This window comes from Nicotiana tomentosiformis, chromosome 8 (assembly GCF_000390325.3).
Source record: "Nicotiana tomentosiformis chromosome 8, ASM39032v3, whole genome shotgun sequence".
Classification (NCBI taxonomy): domain Eukaryota; kingdom Viridiplantae; phylum Streptophyta; class Magnoliopsida; order Solanales; family Solanaceae; genus Nicotiana; species Nicotiana tomentosiformis.
The window spans coordinates 96,229,984-96,255,435 of NC_090819.1; the positions used below are offsets into that span (position 1 = coordinate 96,229,984).

The following is a 25,452-nucleotide window of genomic DNA, read 5'->3' on the forward strand; positions in this document are numbered from 1 at the left end:
ACCTGATGTCACAAGTGTATGAGTATCTAGTAAACACTACAAGAATTTAGATTTTTAGTGGCAACATATAGCGACGACCCTATAAGTTGCTACAATATTTATAGCATTAGCAGCGACATTAAAGGTCGCTACATAAGATAAATATTTAGCAGCGACTTTTTTGAGAGGTTGCCTTTGATGCCTTTGATGTCGTTGAAATTTTCGATCCCGCTAAAAAAATATTTGGCTCCATATTATTTGTGGTGACTTTTAACTTGTGGCCGCTAAAGATAATTTGGAGCAACTGAGTCGCTACTATACCCTAGAAATTTTAATTTAAAATAAAAAACAAAATTAAAAAATCCTCACATATACTAATTAATTAAAAGAACCGAAATCAGAAGACAACCAAACCCTCCTCTCTCTAGAAATCCCTCCCCCTCTCTCTAAAATCACTCTCTGCTAAAATTTCCCCAAAATGTGAATCTCAATCGGTTTCTATTTCTTGCCCAATAACGATTTCGCTGCTTAATGGAGGAGATAACAAGCTTCATCCATCCTAACCATTCATAGAATTACTTAACCATTCATATAACAGATCGACGCTTGACAGGTTTTTTCCCCCTCCTCTGTAAGTGTTCAAATCCCTAATATTTCCCTTTTTCTTTTAGGAACAAAAATATCATAAAGTTGTTGTTCAAATCTATATCGATTTTGGGTTTTTGGCCGCGGGAAATTGAACATGAACTTCTCGGTATGCCTCCACTGCTTCGCAAAAGGAAAAAAACAGTTTTCGAGTAAAATATTGCAACGATTTGGGAACTAAATTTTCGACTTAGGTCACTACTTGTATTGGGGGGGGGGGGGGGGGAGCATAAAAAAAGAAAGAATATGGCAAAATTTTCAACATGCAGTTAGGGATTATTGTTATTTCAGTGATTTTACATTTTCATTCTTAGATTTCATCTCGAATTTCTCTGAACCATTTGATAATCTACAGGAATACAAAAAACACCTGCACAGAAAGACTCATTTGAGGCCTATTTGGTGTTGTTGATTTTCAGTCTTGACAGAACTCGACTATCTTAGTTTGGGTAAGTTAAAAGCTTCTTGTTCAGAGACCTATTGCATGTTGGTATTTCATTCTAATTTTTTTTTCCTTTTATGGCTATATGCCTAAATCAGTAGATAGATACTTTTAAATTTTATAAGGCATATATATGTTACTGTAAGGTTATAAGAAAATATATATATTTTTTCTTGTATGGCTATATGCCTAAATCAGTAGATAGAAGAGCTCATTGTTTCATCCTCTGCAGTTTAAGCCTTTTGATACTATATATGGAACTAATTCGTAACTATAAATAGGGTGAAGATGAAGCTCTATATCTTCAAGTGCTGATATATTTAATTTGATGCTTTACTTCTCTTATTAGACGCATGTTTATTTTTCCAGAACTAAGATCTTTGCTTTCAAGACAAGTTCTGCTTGTCTAGCACCAATCTTCTCTTGTATTGTAAATAAAGAATCCAGAATTTTAATGGATCGACTTGATTGTTGATATTTATCTTATCTAAACTATTATAAAACATGAAACTTATATATATATATATATATACACGCGCGCGCGCGATTTTAGCAAACCCTATTAAATATCATTTCCAACCAATCCCATAAACACCTACTTCCTAATTTGTTTACCTGGATCCTTCACAACTAAGTAATTCTTTAATAAATTCTGTAGAATTATCCTTCAGATGCTGTGATGCCACTGCTATATCTTTGCTTCTACATTAAACAATGCTTTTTGCTCTTCTGTGTACCTGTTTCTTCCTAAATGAAATGCCAGTTTATGTGCTAAACTTGGAAAATCATTCTTAAACATTAGTCATATGTTATGTTATTTTTCCGAAGCACATACAACGGTGAAGAAGCAAACTTGATTGTGGTGACATTTTTAGTATCAATATGAAGCTTTAAGAGAATTACAACTTCTAATTAGGAGTGTCTATAATAAGTGTATCCTAAGCCAACCTCCTTATTGATAGTTTCAAATTAGGAACTGATTGTAATAAGATCATGCACCGGAAGTAGCTGATTACTTATTCTTGATCATATGTTTGGAATTGATTACTGCCTTTACCAATCTTCCTATTTATCAATAAGGTATTTATAGATGTGGCACTGTACATTTTTTTTATGAAACTGATTTATTTCCTTGTAACCAAAAGATGTGTAAGAGTAGAAACTTGCTGCAATATTTTTCATTTTATTTAGAGGTGATTTGATTTGTTCATTTCTCTTGTATGTTAGTTATTATATATGTTTTGATTATTATCACCGCTGCACTTTTATTTAATTAACTTTTTAAAAAAAATAGAAAGGATGGATAAAAGTTGGTTGAATTTTAGGAATAGAGTCGACCGAAGGTATAGAGATGGAGTAGACAACTTTCTTAATTGGGCATTCAGTCAACCAACGGTGAGCACTATGATTCGGTGCCCTTGTAAAGGGTGTATGAATACCGAGTTCAAGCTACGGTTTGGTGTAAGAGGAGACTTATTGAAGAAGGGTTTTTGGGATTCTTATAAAGTGTGGGACTTGCATGGAGAAGTGTCAGATAGAGTTGAAACTTCTAGTGTTGTAGTTAGTGATGATACATGAATGTTGAAGATGATACTTGATCTGTTCTTCAAAGTTCTAAGAATAAATACTCTTTTATCTTGTGTGTAATATAGGATTTAATGCTTCGGCATATTATATTATTGAAAAATCTGGTTTTGATTCTTGTGAGAGTTGTCCCGTTTCTTCCTCTCCATTTTAAAATTGGTTTCCCTCTTTTACCAGCTTTTAATTGCCCGCTAAAGGCAGGCTAAAGATCTCAGTTCTTATCTAGATGCTACAACATATTCCAAATTACTAAAGGCAATGGATAATCAATCTGGTGGCAGATGGAGTAAACATATCCTCTTGCCAACCAAAGGGAACCATTCACATCTTTGAAAGGTTACTTATTAATCTGTTTACTAATCTATTTACTTACAGGTTGTAAGTGAGAGGAACAAACGAAACAGAGAAAAGCAAATAACTAAGCATACTTGTGGTACAAGGTCTTTTGTAGAAGTAGAGGAATCTACGGTAAAAATATATTTAGTCCCCTACTATCACATATGCTTCTTTGTTATTTACATATTTATATATTTTCATATATATTTTTTCTCTGAAATTATATTGCAGATAAATCCCCTATTACTGGAGAAATAGACACACCAAATAAAGTTTGGGAGATCCAACATACACGCAAGGATGATAGAGGAGAACTGGTGTGGGTGGATTCACAATCCCAACAAATTCATGTAATTATCTAAAATCATAGACTTATTATCTTTCTGTTTCTGTAAGTTACATTCAGTGTGTTTTATTATGTTTTGATGTAAATGATTATGCATAAATGCAGGGTCAACTCCAAGAAGTTGTCGCTCAACAACAATCTGAAGAGATCGAGCATCCAATGACTAGAGATGAGATTTTATCCACCGTTCTTGGTGAGAGAACATGCTATGTTCGCGGAAAAGGATACAGAAAGAAGCCTCCTAAAAAGAGTAACATGCAGCAGGCAAATATAGAGTCCAGCGTGTCTTCCGCTATGGAAATTATGCGTCAGGAGATGCAAGCCGAGATGGATAGGAAGTTACAAAGATGAACGTGAACAAATGGCTGCTCAGTTGCAAAGAAATATGGAACTTGAGTTGCAAAGGAAGTTGGAAGAGGAGCGTGAACACGCAAAAACATAAGTAGACAAGAGGATCCATCTAGAAGTGGACAAGAGGATGCATGAACAATTTGCTAGTTTGATGACCAGAATGCTACAACAGGTACTTGCTCCGCTGCTTCTTAACACTTCTTCTTCCTTCTCAGCATTTCTTCTTCCTTCTTTCTGGACAATTCTTTTGTTTCTTCTTTCCTTCTCCGCTGCTTCTTGACACTTCATGCTACAACTAGAATTTTTTTACTGTTGCTGCTGCTGTGTGGAATCTGAATTTTTGCAATATAAAATCTGAACTAGTTGTGTGGTAACAGACTGCTGCTGTTGTTTTTTGCTGCTGCTGCTGTGTGGAATCTGAATTTTTGCAATATGAAATCTGAACTAGTTGTGTGGTAATAGACTGTTGCTGCTGTTTTTTGCTGCGGCTGCTGCTACTGCTGTGTGGAATCTGAATTTTTGCAATATGAAATCTGAACTAGTTGTGTGGTAATCTTACTAGGACAATATTTTTGTAATATGAAATCTGATAATAGTTGGACTTAATAAAAACAGTATTACCGAACTTTCTTTTGAAGTCATTATATGAAATTTGATAATAGTTGGACTTAATGAAAGCAATATAGTTGACTGGAGACAAGTATCGTGGTAAGGTGGAATAGTTGTGGGTTCTGTGCTTTGCTTGCTGCTGAAGTTTGCTTTTTTGAGCCAAATTCTTGTATGTAGCAATCTGCATGTTCAGATTTGGTTCTTAGAGATTTGATGTAATCTTGCACTAACTGTGGGATCCTAATTGGGCTCATTTATGCTTAACTTGCTTCAATGGCCAATTTGGTTCATTTATTCAATTCTCTTTGTTCTTTAATGTTTTGACCTGTTCTTCTAGTGATATACTTGAATTTATTTGATTTTATAGGTTTGTTTCAGTAGTCCATTAATATAAAATAAAGAGTCTATTCCAGTGTTTCAATAATGCAAAAGTTGTTTATTCTAACTTCTTCTTTGTATTTGATATGTTTGGTTGAAAGTTTGAGTAGTCTGTTTATATAAAAGGAAGATTTGATTTTATTCTAGTGCTTCAATAATGCAAAAGTTAGTTGTTCATTCTACCTCATTATTATTTATTATGGGCATGCAGCGTGTAAGAATTTCAACACTCATTTATTTAAAATAATGTCCGTTTTGTTTTATTTATCCTTTTAACATCTTAAAACCAAATTGGCAAGTTCTAGTTAAATATCAGCTTCCATATGTTCTTTGGGCATGTTTTTTGATATAAACCCACATCATTTTTAGTAGACCCCATTTTGTTATCCTTGAAGTTTTTCTATGCATATTTTTTGATATAAAAATATATATATATATATATATATATATATATATATATATATATATATATATATATATATATATATATATAGTTTTTAGTAGGGACAAGGCACTTAAACAATGGTATCGTTCAAGGATGATGTCTACCAAAGAGCAATTACAAGGCACTTAATATTTTGTCTTTTTTGGGATATGTATATGCGTACGATTACAATGCACAATGATTGCAACGACTTTAGTCGCTACAAAAAGTTATTGTGTCTTTCATGGTTTATTATATTGTAGCGACTAAGAGTCATTTATAGTGGCCACCTTTTAGTTTTGCTTGTAGCAACACAAACGTCACCACTTATAACATATAACAGCGACTTTAAGATATTTTGTAGCGACCTTGGTCACCGCAATAAGGTTGTTTTCTTGTAGTGAGATTATACAAAACTTCAAATACTGTCTGAAATAGAATAGACAGAATAAAATTCAGGAAGAGGCACTGGTTGCAGCAGAATGGCTCAGAAGGGCAACTCACCACTAATACTCTGGTTATCGAGGGTGCGCGCTGATAGGTCCAACTATAGCACCTGTATCAGGTCCTGCACACAAAGTGCAGCAAGTGTAGCATGAGTACGTAAACAACGTGTACCCAGTAAGTATCTCGAAGAGGTAGAGACGAGATGGTCGACTTTGCCACTCACTAAGGCCATTAATAAAAAATAAAAATAGAAATATTTAAATCAACATGATTCACAGTGTAAACAATAATTTTATTTAACCAACAGAAATAATTATATTCCTTCCAATGCAATAATTCCCAATCTATTAATTAAATTCAAAAGTTGTAATTAAATTATCAATGTATCGTGTAATTTTTATTACTAGGCACGATTTCTGCCGAGGTTGTACGGCCTGATCTAGAGTGTTGTGTACACTGCTGAGGGATGTGCGACACGATCCATAGATGCATCTATACTGTCGAGGCGTTCGGTCCGCTCCACTAGAAAGGAAGACATTTTCTTATGTACCTCCGGAAGGAGAGTATATTTATTATAGATTAAATCGAGAAGATGAACAATTTCTTTTAACAATTAATTAATTTAATCAGAAAATTAAGTATATAAGATTTCCATCTTTTACTATCTTTCCTTAACAATTCACAATATATTTCAAATAATTTAATTAAATGAAGGATACAATTTACACACATAATTCATGTTTTGAGTCCTAAACTATCCGGACTTTAGCATAGATTGTAGCTACGTACGGACTCTCGTCATCTCGTGCGTACGTACCTCCCACATTTAGCAACAATTATTAGTTTAATCACCTATGGGGTAATTTTTCCCTTACAAGATTAGACAAGAGACTTATCTTGTCTCAAAGTCCGCTTTTCGGTCAAAATGTCGCGTAAAAATCTCAAATCGGTGTCGAAAAATTCGAAACTATCTAAAAGTTATATAAAATAATTAATAATGTTCAATAATTCAAAATTCATCTATTAAATAAATTACCCTATCCAAAATGGTAAAATTCCTAAAATTCACCCCGGGCCCACGTACCCGGATTCCGAAAATTTTTGGATGAAAACGTTACTCATAATCTCAAGAAATCAAATATATAATTTCTATCAAATTCCATAACCATTTTCGTGGTTAAAATCTCATTTTTATACAAATCTAGGTTTTTCATCTAAACCCTTGATTTCTAAGATTTACCGGTTATAATCTACCCATAATCTATGTATTTAATGCTACCGGGTTATACAACTCACTTTATACTGCTCTCCAGAAGTGTGAATTAAATTGAGGGCCTTTAACTGATATGATAGAAATTGGCACATCGTGCAACCGAACTATCTCCTGAATATATATATGGGCCAACCTCTCTGAAGTATACGTAGTCACTACAGGAATAAAGTGTGCCGACTTGGTCAACCTGTCGACAATGACCCAAACTGCATCAAACTTCCGCAAGGTCCGCGACAACCCAACTACAAAGTCGATAGTGATGTGTTACCATTTCCACTCCGGTATAGTCATCTGCTGAAGTAGGCCACCTGGCCTCTAGTACTTATATTTAACTTGCTTGCAATTTAGACACCTAGCTACATACTCAACTATGTCCTTTTTCATTCGTCTCCACCAATAATGCCGCCTCAAGTCACGATACATCTTCGTAGCACCTGGATGAATAGAATACCGAGAACTGTGTGCCTTCTCTAGGATCTTTTTCCTCGGTCCATCCATATTAGTAACACATAGACGATCCTGGAGTCGTAGAACACCATCCGCGCCAATAGTAACTTCCTTGGAATCACCCCGTAGTACCGTTTCTCGAAGTACCATTAAGTGTGGATTATCATACTGGCTAGCCTTGATCTATTCCAATAGTGAAGACTGAGCTACAACATATGCAAGAACTCAGCTGGGCTCTGAAATATCCAGTCGTACAAGTCTGTTGGCCAAGGATAGAATATCCAAAGCTAATGGCCTCTCCTCTGCTGAAATGAAAGCCAAACTACCCATACTCTCCTCCTTTTTACTCAAGGCGTCTGCAACCACATTTGCTTTGTCCGGATGATATATGATAGTAATATCATAATCTTTTAGTAACTCCAGCCATCTGCGCTGCCTCAAATTTAGGTACCCCTGCTTGAACAAATGCTGCAAACTGCGATGATCGGTGTAAACTTCACAAGACACCCCATAAAGATAATGCCTCCAAATCTTATGAGCGTGAACAATCGCAGCTAACTCCAAATCATGCACCAGATAATTCTTCTCGTGGGGCTTCAGCTGACGTGAAGCATATGCAATAACTCACCCTTCCTGCATTAATACACAACCTAAGCCAATGTGTGAAGCGTCACAATACACTGTATACATCCCCGAACCGGAAGACAACACTAACACTGGTGATGTAGTCAATGCTGTCTTGAGCTTCTGAAAGCTCACCTCACAATCATCGGACCATCGGAACGGAGCACCCTTCTTGGTTAATTTGGTCAAAGGTGCTGCAATAGATGAAAAACCTTCCACGAACTGACGATAATAACCTGCTAAACTTGGGAAACTTCTGATCTCAGTTGCCGAAGTGGGACGATGCCAATTCTGAACTGCCTCAATCTTTTTGGGATCAACCTTAATGCCCTCGCCTGATACAATATGCCCCAAAAATACTACGGACTCTAGCCAAAACTCACATTTAGAGAACTTAGCATATGACTTTTGTTCCCGCAACGTCTGAAGCACCCCTCTCATATGCTGCTCGTGCTCTTCCTTATTGTGCGAGTAAATCAAAATATCATCAATGAAGACAATGACAAACGAATCAATATATGACCTGAATACCCTGTTCATCAAATCCATAAACACAGCCGGGGAGTGAGTTAAACCGAAGGACATTACCAGAAACTCATAATGATCATATCTAGTCCGGAAAGCAGTCTTCGGAACATCCGAATCCCGAATCTTCAACTGATGGTACCCCGACCTCAAGTCGATATTAGTGAACACCCTAGTACCCTACAACTAGTCAAATAGATCATCAATACGCGGAAACAGGTACTTGTTCTTAATAGTGATTTTGTTCAATTGACGATAATCAATACACATTCGCATCGTTCCATCCTTTTTCACAAATAATACTGGTGCACCCCAAGGCGATACACTCGGTCTGACGAACCCTTTGGCTAGTAACTCCTCAAGCTGTTCTTTCAATTCTTTCGGATCCATGCGATACAGTGGGATAGATATAGGCTGGGTATCTCGAGCCAAATCAATACATAAATCAATATCACGATCAAGTGGCATGCCTGGAAGATCTGAAGGAAATACATCGGAGAACTCCCGAACTATAGGCACTAAATCAATAGTCGGAGTCTCTGCAGTAGTATCCCGAACATAGGCTAGATAAGCTAAAAAATCCCTCTCAACTATGTGTTGAGCCTTCATAGAAGAAATAACCCGATTAGATGCACTAACAGACGAACCCTTCCATTCCAACCTAGGAAATTCTGGAATAGCCAAGGTAACAGTCTTGGCATGGCAATCTAGGATGGCATGATATGGAGATAAGCAGTCCATGCCCAGGATAATTTCAAAATCGGTCATCTCAAGCAATAAGAGATCTGCTCTAGTTTCATAACCACAAAATGTAATAATACAGGACCGGTAGATCCGATTCACAACAACAGAATCGCCCACAGGAGTGGACACATAAACAGAAGTACTAAAGGACTTACGAGAAACACCCAGAAATTGAGCACATAGAGATGACACATAGGAATATGTAGATCCTGGATCAAATAATACGGAGGCATCCTTGCCGCAAACAGAAATAATACCAGTAATCACGGCATCTGAGGCCACTGCATCTAGTTTGGCCGGAAAAGCATAGAACTGAGCTGGAGCGCCAACTGGCTGGCCTCCACCTCTAGGACAACCCATACCCACCTGTCCTCCACCTCTTGGTGGTCGGACGACTGGTGGAGCAACTGGTGCGGTAATCATAGGCTGCTGACCCTTCTGCAATGGTCTACCCCGAAGCTGGGGCAGAATCTCCGTATGTGACTGGGATCCCATCACTCGTAACAACTCTTATGTACAATGGGTTGCTGACTAAGAATCTGTCCCCGGTGACCTGAATACCCACTGGAAGAATCCTGAATAGCTGCTGGGCGATAAGAACTCTCGGGTATAGCACTGAAATAAGGTCGCACTGGAGCACTCCGAGGAGGCGGTGGTGCTGGATATGGGGGCCTGCTGGATTGCCCTCTCACGAACTGACTTCTACCCCTAGACGGAGCACCTCTAAACTCTCCAAAATATCTAAACCGCTTATCTCTCATAACCTGCTCTCGGCTCCGCTGACGTACACCCTCAATCCTCTGGGCTATCTCCACGACTAGCTCGACTAGCTCATAAGAAGTATCCATCTTAACCTCTCGAGCCATAGTGGCCTGAATGCCAGTATGTAAACCCGCAACAAACCTTTGCACTCTCTCCGCCTCAGTAGGGAGTATGATAAGTGCATGGCGAGATAACTCAGAGAACCTCGCCTCATAATCGGTCACTGACATCTGACCCTGCTGGAGATGCTGAAACTGAAACCGCAACTCTTCCCTCTGGGAGGATGGAATATACCTGTCCAGGAAGATACAGGTGAACCTGTCCCAAGTCATGGGAGGAGAATCTGCTGGTCTGCCAAGAAGATAAGACTTCCACCATTTACGGGCTCTGCCTTCTAGCTGAAAAGTAGCAAAGTCAACCCCTTCCACCATTTACGGGCTCTGCCTTCTAGCTGAAAAGTAGCAAAGTCAACCCCATGAGAATCCAATATCCTCATGTTGTACAGTCTATCCCTGCACCGATCAATGAAATCCCGGGGATCCTCATGTCGCTCACCCCCAAAGACAGGAGGATGTAGTATAGTCTATCTGTCCAATAGTTTTTGCGGATCATCGGCTACAGCTGGCCTGGGCTCAGGTGTAGCTGCTGCCACTGGCTGGGCTCCACCCACAGGTAGTGCACCCTGGGTTTGATATATAGCAGCTTCTTGCCCATGAGCCTGTGCGGTCTGAGTCTGTGCTCCCCCGCCCGCCTGAGATGTTGCTGGGTCTACCGGAAATAAACCGGCATGGGTCATAGTGTCCATGAACCGCAACATCCGACCTATGACATCCTGAAATCCCGGTGCAGATGTGAAATCCACCGCAGCTGGCTCTGCCGCAGGTACCTCACCTTGTTCCTCAATAATAGGATTCTCTGCTGGACCCACTGGCGGCATAACTGGAACAGTCCTGAGACGTCCTCGCCCCCTACCTCGTGTTGGAGCCCTCCCTCGGCCTCTGCCTCTGCCTCGGCCTCTAGCATCTTGGGAAGTAGCTCTTCCCTGGTCTAGAACCTTATTAGAGCGCGTTCTCACCATCTGTGAGAGAATAAGAGAAAGATATTTAGTGCTACATCAATTGCACGATGGAAGATGAAGAAAGGTAGTTGCCTAACACCATATAGCCTCTCGAAGATGAGTACAGACGTCTCTGTACGGATCCGCAAGAATCTATTAGGCATGCTCATAACTTGTGAGACCTACGTGAACCTAGTGCTCTGATACCATGTTGTCACGATCCCATTTCACCTATAGGTCATGATAGCGTCCAATACTACAGCTAGGCAAGCCAACTAGTAATTTAAACCCATATTCAATTCTTTTTAAAATTAACCGAGTAATTAAACTCTTCTTACTTGCAGGAATTTAGTAAATTAAAATAACCAAGAGCAAAATTTAAATCCAAACATTCTACTAGTGTGTGTGCCAAGACCTAATGTCACAAGTGTATGAGCATCTAGTAGATTATACAAAAATTCAAATATTGTCTGAAATAGAATAGATAGAATAAAAATTTAGGAAGAGGCACTTGTTGCTGCAGAATGGCTCAGAAGGGAAGCTCACCACTAAGCCTCTGGATATCGAGAGTGCGCGCCGATAGGTCCAACTATAGCACATGTATCAGGTCCTGCACAAAAAGTGCAGCAAGTGTAGCATGAGTACGTAAATAACGTGTACCCAGTAAGTATCAAGCCTAATCTCAAAGAGGTAGTGACGAGATGGTCGACTTTGACACTCACTAAGGTCATTAATAATAATAAATAAAATAAAAATAGAAATATTTAAATCAACATGATTCACAGAGTTAACAATAATTTTATTTAACTAACAGAAATAATTAAATTCCTTCAAATGCAACAATTCCCAATCTATTAATTAAATTCACAAGCTGTAATTACATTATCAAGGTATCGTGTAATTATTAATATTAAGCACGATTTCTGCCGAGGTTGTACGACCCGATCCAGAGTGTCGTGTACACTGCCGAGGGACGTGCGGCGCGATCCATAGATGTATCTATATTGTCGAGGCGTTCGGCTCGCTCCACAAGAAATGAGGATATTTTCTTATGTATCTCCGGAAGAAGAGTATATTTATTATAGATTAATTCGAGAGGATGGATAATTTCTTTTAACAATTAATTAATTTAAGCAGAAAATTAAGTATACAAGATTTTCATCTTTTACTATCTTTTCTTAACAATTCACAAACTATTTCAAATAATTTAATTAAATAAAGGATACAATTTACATACATAATTCATGCTTTGAGTCCTAAACTATCCGGACTTTAGCATAGATAGTAGGTACGTACGGACTCTCGTCATCTCGTGCATACGTAGTCCCCAGAATTAGTAACAATTATTAGTTTAATCACATATGGGGTAATTTCCCCCTCACAAGATTAGACAAGAGACTTATCTTGTCTCAAAGTCCGCTTTCCGGTCAAAATGTCGCATATAAGCCTCAATTCGGTGTCGAAAAATCCGAATCTATCCAAAAGTTACATAAAATAATTAATACATGTTCAATAATTCGAAATATATTTATTAAATAAATTACCCTATCCAAAATGGTAAAATTTCTAAAATTCAACATGGGCCCACGTGCCCGGATTCCAAAAATATTCGGATGAAAACGTTACCCATAATCTCAAGAACTCAAATATATAATTTCTATACAATTCCATAACTATTTTCGTGTAGAATTAACTTACCTCCAAGTTGTTAGTTGAAATCCCCTCTCAAAAAGCTCTAAAATCGCCCAAACATGGAAGAAAAACGGACAAAAATGGACTAAGCTTCGTCCGTTTTAACGGCCGCATATCTGTACTCATTAGTAGGAAAAAGCTCTGCTAGTTTAGAAACAAAGGAGAAGGACAGGGGTCGCATCTGCGAAGCAGTGACCGCACTGTGACTTCGCACCTGCGGAAGTTCCTAGCATGTGCGAGTTTCACTCGCCTGGACCAACTTCGCATCTGCGTGCGCTGCCTCACACTTGCGCGTTCGCAGGTGAGCCAAAATTCCGCATCCGCGGTCGATGGCCTCCCCTTCCCTCTCCGCTTCTGCGAACAAAACTCGCATCTGCGAGGATCGCACCTGCCGCTGTTCAAGCACATGTGCGAACGTACTAGAAGCAGAAAACTTCAGTTCTTCCAGCAAATTTCAAAATTGGTCCGAGCCTCGTTCGGTTAACACTCGGCCCGAACATACCAACAAGTTTGAAATCAGAAAACGAACTTGCTCGAACACTCTGAACTTACTCCGATCGCGCGGAAACATACTTATACTAGGAATTTCAAACGGACCTCGATTACTCCAAAACCTACTCCAACCCAAATTTAAAGAATTTTAAACATTCAAATAGTTGATTTTCACTATTAAGCGTTAAAATGCTCCCGGGTTATCAAAAACCCGATTCGAACATACGCCCATGTACGAAATCATCATATGAACCTATTGGAACCGTCAAAAACCCGATTCCGGGGTCGTTTTCTCAAAAGGTTATAAAGAAAAACAGAGATCCAAGATCGAAAAGACATGTTCGGTCATTACAATTATCGTGTTAAAGAGTGTTTTCCATCAGAGGGAAGTTTGTGTTTTTGATGTTCCAGGGCCTAGTATTCCTCAACCAATTGTAGAATCACGCTTGTTTTGGCTTGACGATAATTTGAATCTGTTTCGCCAGCGTACGTATTCAATCAACTTCTACCTAGTTGAGGTATGCAATAAACTTTTAGTTGTTAACCGATTTGCCCATCGTAGACGAACTCGAAATGAACCTCATCGGGAGAATCGAGGAGATGGTCCAAAGCCTTTTGAATTTGAAGTATATGAACTAGATGTAGTCAAAGGTCAATTGAAAGAGATTAACACCTTGGGAGATTCAGCAAATTTTTTGGGTGTTAATGGAGCAAGTTCCGTTGACTCCTCGGAGTTTACCGGAGTGAAGCTTAATCACATACTTCCTTTGTTTCAATTTATGTGAACCTATTTTCTTTTTAGTTGAGGTATGTGAACCTATTTTCTTTTTATTTCAATAATAAGCCTAGGGATTTTAATTTGATAAGATTTTTAAAATTTTAATGCACTACTTATAATAAAAAATATTATGTTAGTACATATTTCCATGATGAAAGAGTTTATTTAATTCAATTAAAGATATACTTGTATATTTTTATTCCATTGCACAAAAGATTTTATTATGTACAATGTCTAGTATTTGAAGATCTGCTCATACAATCGAAGATTTGCACGTATATTTTCCAGAGTGAATCTTGAAAAAATTTAATTTTCTAGTAACTTTAAAATGTGTGCCTTACAGTTTAAATCTTTATATATTTAGTTATGAATTTATTAATAATGTGTTAGCTTTTTTTAATATTTAATTAGTGAAATACGCATATCTTTGAGATTTTAAATTTGAATAATTTTTTATCTTTTATATGTAACATTAAAAAAGAGAAGAAAAGTCATTGTTTGATAACCTTTGTCTATAACACCGAGAAAATGTTTAAACATCAAATGCTATATCTGTATAACAACCATTAACTATAAAAGCCTAAAAGTATTGGAACGAACAATATTGTTACAGAAATATTTGACTGTACACACGAAGGACCATTATCAACCGATAGGGCTGCTTATCGGGCGGATCGGGCGGTTATATACTCTTAACGGTTCGGCTTATCGGTTATGACTTTTAAATGTATTAATTCGTTAGCCACCCGATAAGATATCGGGCGGATTGGTATCGGTTTAGCTATTATCGGGCGGTTTATCTGCCTAATTCAATTTGTATTACAGAGGACTATTTTGGTCCTTCATGTTATAGCCTATTAGTTGTTACACCAAAATCGACACCTCTAAACACTAGAGAAATCTGCTAGTGCCCACTGACGCTGCTTTCAGTTCACTACATATATTGGAGCAATGGATGCAATTGCACATGACGCACATACCATTTTCATAAAGATCACATCAATACTAATTTAATATGTAAAGATCTAGATAAAAAATATCTAAAGGCAAAGCTGTAAAGATATTTAATTTACACATGCTTAAATCACTATTTGCTAGTACTTGATTAATCCATACACAGAAATAATAAAGAGTACAAAACTTTATACACATATTTACGCATGCTTATTAATCACTAATTTACTATCCATATATAGTAACCACTTGAAATCTTAACTGTTTTATAATAATGATGAATGAAGATTCTATTAACACTTAACACTTCCTAACATGGCAATTAGCCAATTACACCTGTCAAAATGAGTCCAGAATACAACTAGAGATAAAATGAAAATTTAGACAAAAAATCTATAACAATTGGAGACATCCACAAAATACAACTGCTGCAACTAACGCCTTACAATGCTTCAATTTCTGCAGTTTCAAAGTTCAAACAACAACCTAAGAGTCTTTGGAATCACTCTGCAATGGTAGAACCATTTGCATTATTAATAGCATTCAAGAAATAACAAACTGCTAACATCCAACAACCTAGCACTATATAACTCAGATGGTAGCAGGCTTGAAATATGACAGCTTGAGGGCACAAGACTTTACAAAATGAGATCAATGAGTTTGCAGATACACCTTAAAATTTGAGATAATTAGTATTATTATATAAACTGTTGATCTAAAAATTCATGTTTGTTATTATATTAACATATTAATTAACATTGTATTACAATTCGAATTCTTACCAGATATATTAACACTACACGTCAATTACGGAAGGGTCTTTTCCATCGCTGGCTAAATCTGAAGAAAACAAATTAAAATAATGAGTCGTGTGATAAATATAAGCATATCCACAACACTTATATACAACAAATATAGTAACAATATTATTACCTTGTTCAAGTTGCTCGATTTTATCAATATCTTCCTCAACACTAACAGGTTGTTTTAATTTTTCATTTCGAAGCCAATCTTGAAGACACACTAGAGCTTGCACCAATTTAGGAGTTAATGAACTCCTAAATGAATCAAGAAGGCGCTCTCCCGTACTAAACGCATATTCGGATGCCACGCTTGAAACCGGAACCGCTAATACATCACGAGCCATCTCCGCAAGAACAGGAAATCTAGCTGAGTTCAATTTTCACCAGAGAAGAACATCAAATTCTTTAGTGTCATCCTCAGTTTTTTCACCAAAATATTTATCTAACTTTGTTTTAGTATCCACACCTCCACTCCCACTTTTATATTTTTTTATATCTTGCATTAGTGATTCCAAAAGTCCGTATTTTGGGTGCTTACTTGACTGTCAGAAAGCCCGGAAGTAGAAGTGTCCAATGAAGAATAATCTGAAGATGAAGCAAGCACGATACCTTTTGAGCTGGACTTCTTTACATACTCACAAAATAATGAAGTCATGTACTTCTTCACTTCTGCTTGTATAGTTTCCCCCGGATCTTTACCAAACATCTTTACAAGTGCATAACCAACTGATTCGAGCTTGTAACGTGGATCCAAAATACATGAGATGAAAATTATCTTGTTCATTTTTCCTGGATCACCCCAATACGTATTAAACTTTTCCTTCATCTTCTTTGCCATTTCACTTAAAACTGTATCTTCATTTGCTATCAATTGCTTCAAATAAACAGCAACCGCCCAAATTTCAAGAAAATGAATATTCGATGTAACATAACGTAATCCAGATATTTTCAAAGTAAGAAGATAGAAGATTTCAAGAAACTTTGTAATTCTTTTTACATTCTACCAATCACTACTCAAAAGTTCACCTGTAGGAATTCCAACTTCAATATAAGAATGCTCAAGATAATGTCTTAGGCCAATTTCACTAGATGCATAATGTGAAAATACACTTTCAAATTCAACAGCCCTACGCAACATCAAGTAGGTGGAATTCCACCTAGTTGGAACATCCAAGCACAAAGTTTTTTTACAATTGAGTTGTTCATTATCAAAACATTCTTGAAACCTCTTTAACCTCGCAGGAGACTGCCTAACATATCTCACTGCATGCCTAACACGTTCAATAGACACTGAAGATTCTTTTAAACCATCCTGGACCACAAGATTCATGATGTGAGCCATACATCTCACGTGAAGGTGATTACCGTTCATTAAATTAGTTCCCATTTTTGTTAATTGCTTAGACAATTCTTTTACTGTCACATCATTGGAGCTTGCATTATCAATTGTGACAGTGAAGATCTTATTTATCCCCCACTCACGTAAGCACCTACCAATACCATTTGCCATATCTTCACCTTTATAACTAACAATAGGACAAATTAATTATTCTTTTATGCATATTCTATTCACTATCAATCCAATGGGCAGTGATACACATATATTTGATTCTTTGTATAGAAGTCCAGGTATCAGTGGTAATACATACTCTTTGTTTCGTTTCTATAAAAGACCTCTTCAACTTTTGCTTTTCTTCATTAAAAAGATCAAAACAATCCCTAGTTACAGTATTACGGGAAGGGATCCGAAAATAAGGTTGCGCCACTTTCATAAAGTCTCTAAAACCTTCTTTCTCAACAAAGCTGAAAGGAAGCTCAACAACTATTACCATACGACATAACGCCTTCCTACACTCTTCTCGATCAAATTTTCAAGTAACAACAGCTACGTCACCCTGACTACCCCCCGGAAAAGATTGAAAACCTAAATTTGATTGTTTTTTATCAACAATAACAAGGCGTTTAGGACATTTAAACATATGAGAAAGAAGTGTCGACGTACCGTCTTTGGTCTTAAAACAATACTCAATAAAGCAATAGTCACATTTTGCTTTTGTACTCCTTTCGGAAGTAATAATTTCTGTAAAATGATCCCACACAATAGACTTTTTTTTCCTTTTTTTGGTTATATTTGACTCTGTTGTTTCAGATTGGCTTATTGCATTTGAATTAGAAGCTCCACTTTCACCCATCATCTTATCACTTTGTATATTTTCAGCCATGCTATGAGTCACTACAACAAGAAAAGAAAAGGAATGAAAATAACCATTTCCTTAACAGATATTTAAACAAAAACTGTCAAAATCGATCTCAAAATAGCACAAGGCAGAGAAGGCAACAGTTGAAATTTCAACAAGAAAAGAAACTTACCATCTGCTGCTCTGGGCTCTGGCTATGACGAGAGGGATAGGCGAGACTACGAGAGGGAGAGGTGAGATAGAGAGGCGAGTTAGCGTGAGGGAGACAGTGAGTCTGCTGCTCTGGCTGCTGGGTGTAATACTGAAATTAACACTTTTAGACGTTAGGGTTTCTATTTTCTAATGTCTCAAATCTGAATGCCTAATAGAGTATTGGTAAAGAAGGGTACTGGACAAGTGGACAACTGTAAAGAAATACTTTTAAGTTTTAACACTTTTGCTTGTATAATGCCACGACCCACGATAAGAAAGGGATTTTTATTACTTATTTAATATACATATTATATATATTTTCTTAACGGGTTAACGGATTATCCGTTAAGAAAATTGAATAATCCGTCCCCAAACCGATAACCCGTTAATAAAAAAAATTCAATCCGTTCGCCATCCGTTAAACCGTTAATCCGATACCAATAAGCCATTAAGCCATTTTTGCGGTTCGATTTTCGGTTTCGGTTCGGTTTTGAACACCCCTATCTACCGATCCTGATAATTTCATATGCCTGATAATTTGCTGCCCGGGATAAACTGGTAAAAATACTTGCATATGTTACATTGCAAAACTGTTCAATAAGAATATTTACTGTTATTTGCTTTATTTAGTGACGAGCGCAAAACACAACACAAAATTTATACTCGCTAGTCAGATAGTATAGTATGATTATCTTCTCCACAAGGATTGGATTTAAACATGCTATAATAATTCTTGGTCTAACTGCTATTCAGGAAGGTCAAAACTTGATTTAGAATGATTATGAATTACAATTAACTACTAAAGTAAAGCAATTGACAATTGACTGCAACAAACTAGAGGTTATCAAAGTTGGGTTCTTATCAATGTAAGGAATAAGCGGTTGACATGATGGGTGCAAGCTTGTTGTTCTGGATATGATACTGTTATATCTCACTCTTGAGGTTCTATCGATTCTCACAAATTTAATAGGTGATTAGCTTATGCTTCCGATTCAGACTCCTCTCTCGATTAAATCTAAATCTTTCAAATAAACTAATGTGGAGTGCGGTGAAACTTGCAAGAATCTATTGGTAAGAATGGTCTAGGAGAAACTTCGCCCGAATATTTCTCAATCTTAATTTAAGAGGTAGATCACAAAGCTCTTTCGATTACTTTAAAGAAGTACCAAATAAATTAAGACATGCATTGCAACAATATTCAATATTATGCTCATCTTCCGATTAAACAAGATAATGAATAAAATCATAACTAGTGTTAAAGCTCCTCCAATAAATTCAAGTAATTAAATATTAATCAAATCCATAAGCAACAACCAAGTCACCAAATCATGTCAAACCTTAAGGTAAACTATTCCATAATTATGGAGTAAGTCATCACAAAAGAGTTAAAGATTAAGAAAGCATCAATATAACGTTACAATCCAAACTCCCATATTGAATTGATGGAAAGATGATGAAATTCTGTGTCTTGTAGCCTCCAATGATCTCCTGAAGCTTCCAAGGTCAAAAGTCCTATAAAATATATATTTTTGGTGTATTTATATCATGTAGGAACGAGCCGGACGAAACTACCTTTTCCAAGACGATTTGGGACAATTGGACCGTGAAAATACATTGGCGCGATGCCCCATGCGCTACATTAGTGAGGATTTTCTCAGAATAATTTTGTTTTCTCACTTTTTGACATCCAGATTTGGTCCTCGACCCCCCTAACGTGATCTTAACTTAATTTCTTGGGCTTTTACTCATATTTCAAAGTTCCAACTTGTTCAAATTAGCTCCACATTATCTTACTAGCTCTGAATCACTTCCTACAAGGCACAAAATACATAATAAGTGTAATACGCTAATATTTAAGCTCAAATACAAGTAAAATGTAGTAATTGGAGTGCAAACTATGACTAAAATACGGGATTCTAGCATACCAACATTCAGTTGAGCTTTTTCTTGCATTATTGAACTACTCTGTTCCTCAATTTCTACTGCTGGCAGCTATCTACTGCTTGATTCCGTTCCCTTCGCATCATCCCTGCTAAGTTGCTCCGACACGTCAGTTTAGGTGTTGCACCCGTGCCGATACGGTATTAGTATGAGTGTGGTTATGGGATCCGTACTGGATCTGGTCAAATAATTTTGGGTACTTTGACCACGATGAACGGAAAAATTCGAGGCGAGATACAATTTGATTCCTGAAATCAGAACCAAAACTAGGGTAAATTTGAAGAAAATAGCATATCGTATCTAGGAAATAAATCTTTTACTTATATATAACTTGATAATAAAAACAAAATCTACTCTTTACAAGCTATATGTAAGTATTCCGCAAAATTTCTCATAATTTAGAGATTTTTTTTTAAATTTTACTTTTAGCCGGATCTCCACACCCGTATCCGTACTAGGAGCCGTATTACCGAATCTTACAATTTACATCTCGAAGGATCCGACCTCTAGGTCCGCACACCTTGTCGGACACATGCACCCATGTCCGAGCAACTTATATCACCAGTGCATCCATAGTGCTTTAGGAACATGCACCAACCTTGCCATATGTATCTGCACTGCAAATAATGCTACTGACTGATTCTGCTTTTTTCCTTTTCTGCAAAATATTCTGCATGGTGTAGTGCATTCCATCCGAAGCAAGCTACTTTTGGTGGTGCTTTTAATTTGTTTTTCTCATGGAAAAACCCATTTTCCCAACCTGTCTCTCTTTGCAGTAGTAAGCTATAGCATGACCTTACCAAAAACTAACCAGTGCATTGACCCTACTAATTGATTCTCCTTTAAACTGGAAAATCCAATTCCCAGCACTTAGATATTCTGCACTAGTGATTTCCTTCACATATAGGTCAGGCTGGTATTGTCTATCCGTTTATTGATCTTCTTCTACCACATTTTCTTACTCTTTATCCATCACCTGGTCCAAAAATTCTGTAACGGCCCGACCGGTCGTTTTTAGAGTTATAGCCCCGATCCCCTATTAACTGCTTCTCCCATATCTATTTCTGCTATTGTGACTTGGCAGGAGGTCTCGTTTTGGTTTTTGGAGTGATTTGGGATACTTAGTCCCTAAACGAAAGCTTAAGTCTTAGGATTTTGACCGTACCCGGAACTATGTGAAGACGACTCTGTAATGGAGTTTTGTCGGTTCCGTTAGCTCCGTTGCGTGATTTTGGACTTAGAAGCGTGTCCGGATTGTGTTTTGGAGGTCCGTAGCTTATTTAGGCTTGAAATGGCGAAAGTTGAATTTTTGGAGATTTGGACCGGCAGTGAAAATTTTGATATCGAGGTCGGATTTAGATTTCGGAAGTTGGAGTAGGTCCGTAGTGTTGAATATGACCTATGTGCAAAATTTGAGGTTATTCGGATGAGATTTGATATGTTTCGACGTCGTTTGTAGAATTTAAAAATTTCAAAGTTCATTAGACTTGAATCCGTGCATAATCGGTGTTTTTGATGTTGTTCGACGTGATTTGAAGGATCGACTAAGTTCGTATTGTGTTTTAGGGTTGGTTGGTATGTTTGGTTGAGGCCCTGGGGGCCTCGGGCGTGTTTCAGATGCTCAACGGGTCATTTTTGGACTTAGAGAGTTGGCAGGTTTTCTGGTGTTATTGCAGACATTTTTTCTTCATCGCGTTCGCGAGGGAGATCTTGCGATCGCGTTCGCGAGGTAGATTTTTTGGTGTTATTGCAGACATTTTTTCTTCAGGCAGTACACCGCGAACGCGTGGGCTAGGCCGCATTCGCGAAGAAGAAGTGAGGCAGCAATGGAGTTTGAGTGTTCTTCGCGGTCGCGTGAGGACAATCACGATCGCGTAGGTGTGAGCAGCTAGTGCATCGCGTTCGCGTGAGGTGTTACGCGTTCGTGTAGAGTAAATTTTCGAGGGAGCGAAGTTGTTCTTCGCGATCGCGAGGCCTTTTCCGCAATCGCGATTAAGGAACCACCGTGCAAAATTTAAAGTTCAAAAACGAGGGTTTAAGTTCATATCACAAAATTTGATTGAGAGCTCGGTAGAAGGCAAGATTTGGAGAGATTTTTGGAGGGAGATATTGGGTTATGATTCCTAACTCCTTTATGATTAAATACCACTAATCTATGCTTGATTTTATCATTTAATTACGGATTTGGGGTGAAAATAGGGGAAAATTGATAAAAGTTCTTAGGCCGAATTTTGAGATTTTGATCGAGATTTTGGTATCGGATTTGAGTGAATTTGGTATGGTTAGACTCGTAAGTGAATGGGTGTTCATAATTTGTGACTTTTACCCGATTCCGAGACGTGGGCCTGGGGATGCTTTTTGGGCGTTTTTCTATTTTCTTGCCTTAGCTTTGATTTCATTAGCTAGACTAGTTACTTGTAGCTGTATTTACGTTATGTAATTGATTTGATTAGATTTGGGCCACTCGGAGTTGGATACTCGTGGCAAGAGCGTGATTTCGGATTTGATTTGAGCTTGGTTCGAGGTAAGTGGCTTGCCTAACCTTGTGTGGGGTAACTCCCCTTAGGATTTGGTACTGTTTGATACGTGAGGTGACGAGTACGTACACAAGCTATTTGTTATAAAACTCCATTTTTTACTAAGTCATAACTTGTTTTCTCCTTATTTGAAACACACTAGCATATGTAACTATCCTGTTTAGACTAGAATAGCAGGCCTACTTGTTTAACTGCCTATTTGAACTCTGTGCAACATGTTTATTGAAATTACCTGCTTTCCTTGACTTGAACTTAGTCTAAACTGTAGGATTTCTTGCTGTAATTGTTATTTCGGTTGGTTAAGCTGCATATTTACTTTGGGACTACGGAACGGTATTGCGGGAGATACCCATGTACTGCATATTTACTTTGGGACTACGAAACGGTATTCCGGGAGATCCCCCTGTTTTGCATATTTATTTTGGGACTACGGAACGGTATTTCGGGAGATCCCCCTACACATTTATGTTTGGGACTACGAAACGGTATCTCGGGAGATCCCCTGTTGTTATTACTGTGTTCTGAGCTATTGTCTGTCATTGATTCTATTCCTGTTAGATTTTCGTATTTATTTTACTGCTATATTTCATTCTGTCTTATTTCATTATATTTATACCAGTAGGGTCCTGACCTGATCTCGTCATTACTCGACCGAGGTTAGGCTTGGCACTTACTAGGTACCGTTGTGGTGTACTCATGCCCTTTCCTGCACATATTTTTCGTGTGCAAATCCAGGTTCATCTTACCAGCCTCGTCACTAGTTGCAGTCGCTGCTGCTTATTGGAGACTTCAAGGTACATCTGCTCGCGCCTGCAGATCCTCGGAGTCCCCCTCTATCCCCCTATGTTCATTTTTCCTTTTTTCGGTAGAAATGATGTATAGAACGATTAAGACTTCTTAGTAGCTTGTAACTTACAGCATTACGGGTTTTGGAAAAAAAATGAATATTGTATATGACGAGTGGCACAGGTTCTGCTTATTCACTATATCTGTTAGCTGTTATCTTTCTGTTTTCATTTTATTTCCGCAATAATTAGGCTTACCTAGTTGTAGAGACTAAGTGCCGTCATGACAGTTCACGGAGGGAGAAATTGGGTCGTGACAAATTCTACCCATGGGCTTCCAATATGTCTCTAAATAGAGTTGGACTAACTGGTTAGTTAAGTGCACTAGCCATTTCCTTTACCATATCTACTTATGATCACTCTTTTCAATAAGTCTTCTCTACCACTCTAAAGCTATTTAAATTGGAGACTCCTAATGTGTTCCCTTATTACTACAAGGACGTCTTCTCTTTTGCTCTACGTTGGGGTTTCCCATCTCATATTCTCATTAGGCTGCACTATCTTATTGTCCTGATTGCCTTCCCATCAATTATACTTGTTTAATCTAATCTGGGATCATAACAAATTATCATCATTTAAACATACATAAGCCAAAAGTATGGATGGATGCACAGTGTTACTATTATATATACTTTTAACAAGTTAAATGTTGTGAATCAAGCTCACTCAACGAGGGTCTATGGGCTAGAAGTGGTGAATGAGACTGAGTCAGTAGGGATTATTGGGCGGACTTAAATTGCTTTCACAAAAGCCATGTCATTATAAAAGATGTGGCAGTTCATTTCCAAAAAGGAAAAGGGCCATAACTGTTCGCGGGCTATTCGATTCGGTATAAATATACCCTCCGTCTATTTTTTGAGTCAAAAATGCCCCCACCGTTATCTTTCGGGCTCACTTATGCCCCTATGACTAATAGTCAATGCCAAATAAAAAAAGATTTACTTAAATTACACGTGACAACTTTTTATTAGTTCCAATTTAAACCATGACCATTAATTAAATAAACCCACCCTTAACCCATTTTTTTACCTATCCCAAAAATTCAACCCGTCTTAAAAAATGGCCAAACTCTTGATTGTCAAAAAGATTAACTTCCCTATCTTTCCAATTCTACCACCATCATAGCTGCCACCATCCCCTTTCCTTCATAGCAACTACGCTGCCTCCATATTTTTAGTCCAGAGGCAGTTTTGGTCCTTTTTCATATTTTTATCATCTATCTTCATTTTACATTTACCATTGGAGCTGTCATTTTTCGAAAATGTTCGTCAAAAAACCTAATTTTCACATTCAAATGTTACTTACAATGTTGAATCTTGTTTTCTTTCTCATCACATGAGATAATAAAAGAACCCATTATGAATTCATGGGTTTTAAATTCCGGAATAGTTCAGTTTTTTCTTCACAATATTTGTAATTCTTGCAAACTCTTAATAAGTTGTTAGACCCAAATAGTAACTTATTGTAGAAAATAACATTTTTATGGTCTAGGTATTCCCCCTTGAACAAAATCCTAATTTTACAATAAAAAAAGGACATCCAATCGAAAAAAATTAAAGATTTTCTAATCGGACCCTTTCGATTAGCATAATATTCTCGTTGTTATTGTTTGAAAATGGAGGAATGGAGCAAACGTAAGAATCATGGTTGTGGTGGTAGCGTGGTTGTTATGGAGGAAAGGGGGTGGTGGCAGCTATGGTGATGGTGGAGTTGAAAAGATGGAGAAGTTAATATTTTTAACAATAAAGAGTTTGGCCTTTTTTTTGGTGTGTTGGATTTTGGGGTTGGGTAAAAAAAGGGTTAAGGGTGGGTTTATTTAATTGAGATCATAGTTTAAAATTGGATCAATAAAAAATTTTCATATGTAATTTAAATAAATTGTTTTTTAATTTGGCATTGACCGTTAGTCATAGGGGCATAAGTGAGCCAGAAAGATAACAGTGGGAGCATTTTTGGCTCAATAGGTGGATAGATGACATATTTGTACCAAATCGAATAGTCTGAGGGTAGTTTTGGCCCTTTTCCATTTCCAAAATAGTTGCTAAGT

At 37.4% G+C, this 25,452-nt stretch overlaps 1 long non-coding RNA gene across 6 annotated transcripts; it reads left to right on the forward strand.

Annotated features, from left to right (window-relative positions):
- Positions 1-363: 363 nt before the first annotated feature.
- LOC104101340 (uncharacterized) lies at positions 364-23,562 on the forward strand. Of its 6 annotated transcripts, none has more exons than XR_687448.4 (6): positions 364-610; positions 980-1,073; positions 3,026-3,118; positions 3,218-3,336; positions 3,438-3,855; positions 23,296-23,562. It is a non-coding gene; the product is annotated as an uncharacterized lncRNA (long non-coding RNA). The 6 variants fall into 6 exon arrangements; XR_687445.4 differs by lacking the exon at positions 23,296-23,562 and adding an exon at positions 5,165-5,450; XR_687447.4 differs by lacking the exon at positions 23,296-23,562 and adding an exon at positions 5,172-5,450 and having other exon boundaries at positions 365-610.
- Positions 23,563-25,452: the final 1,890 nt, after the last annotated feature.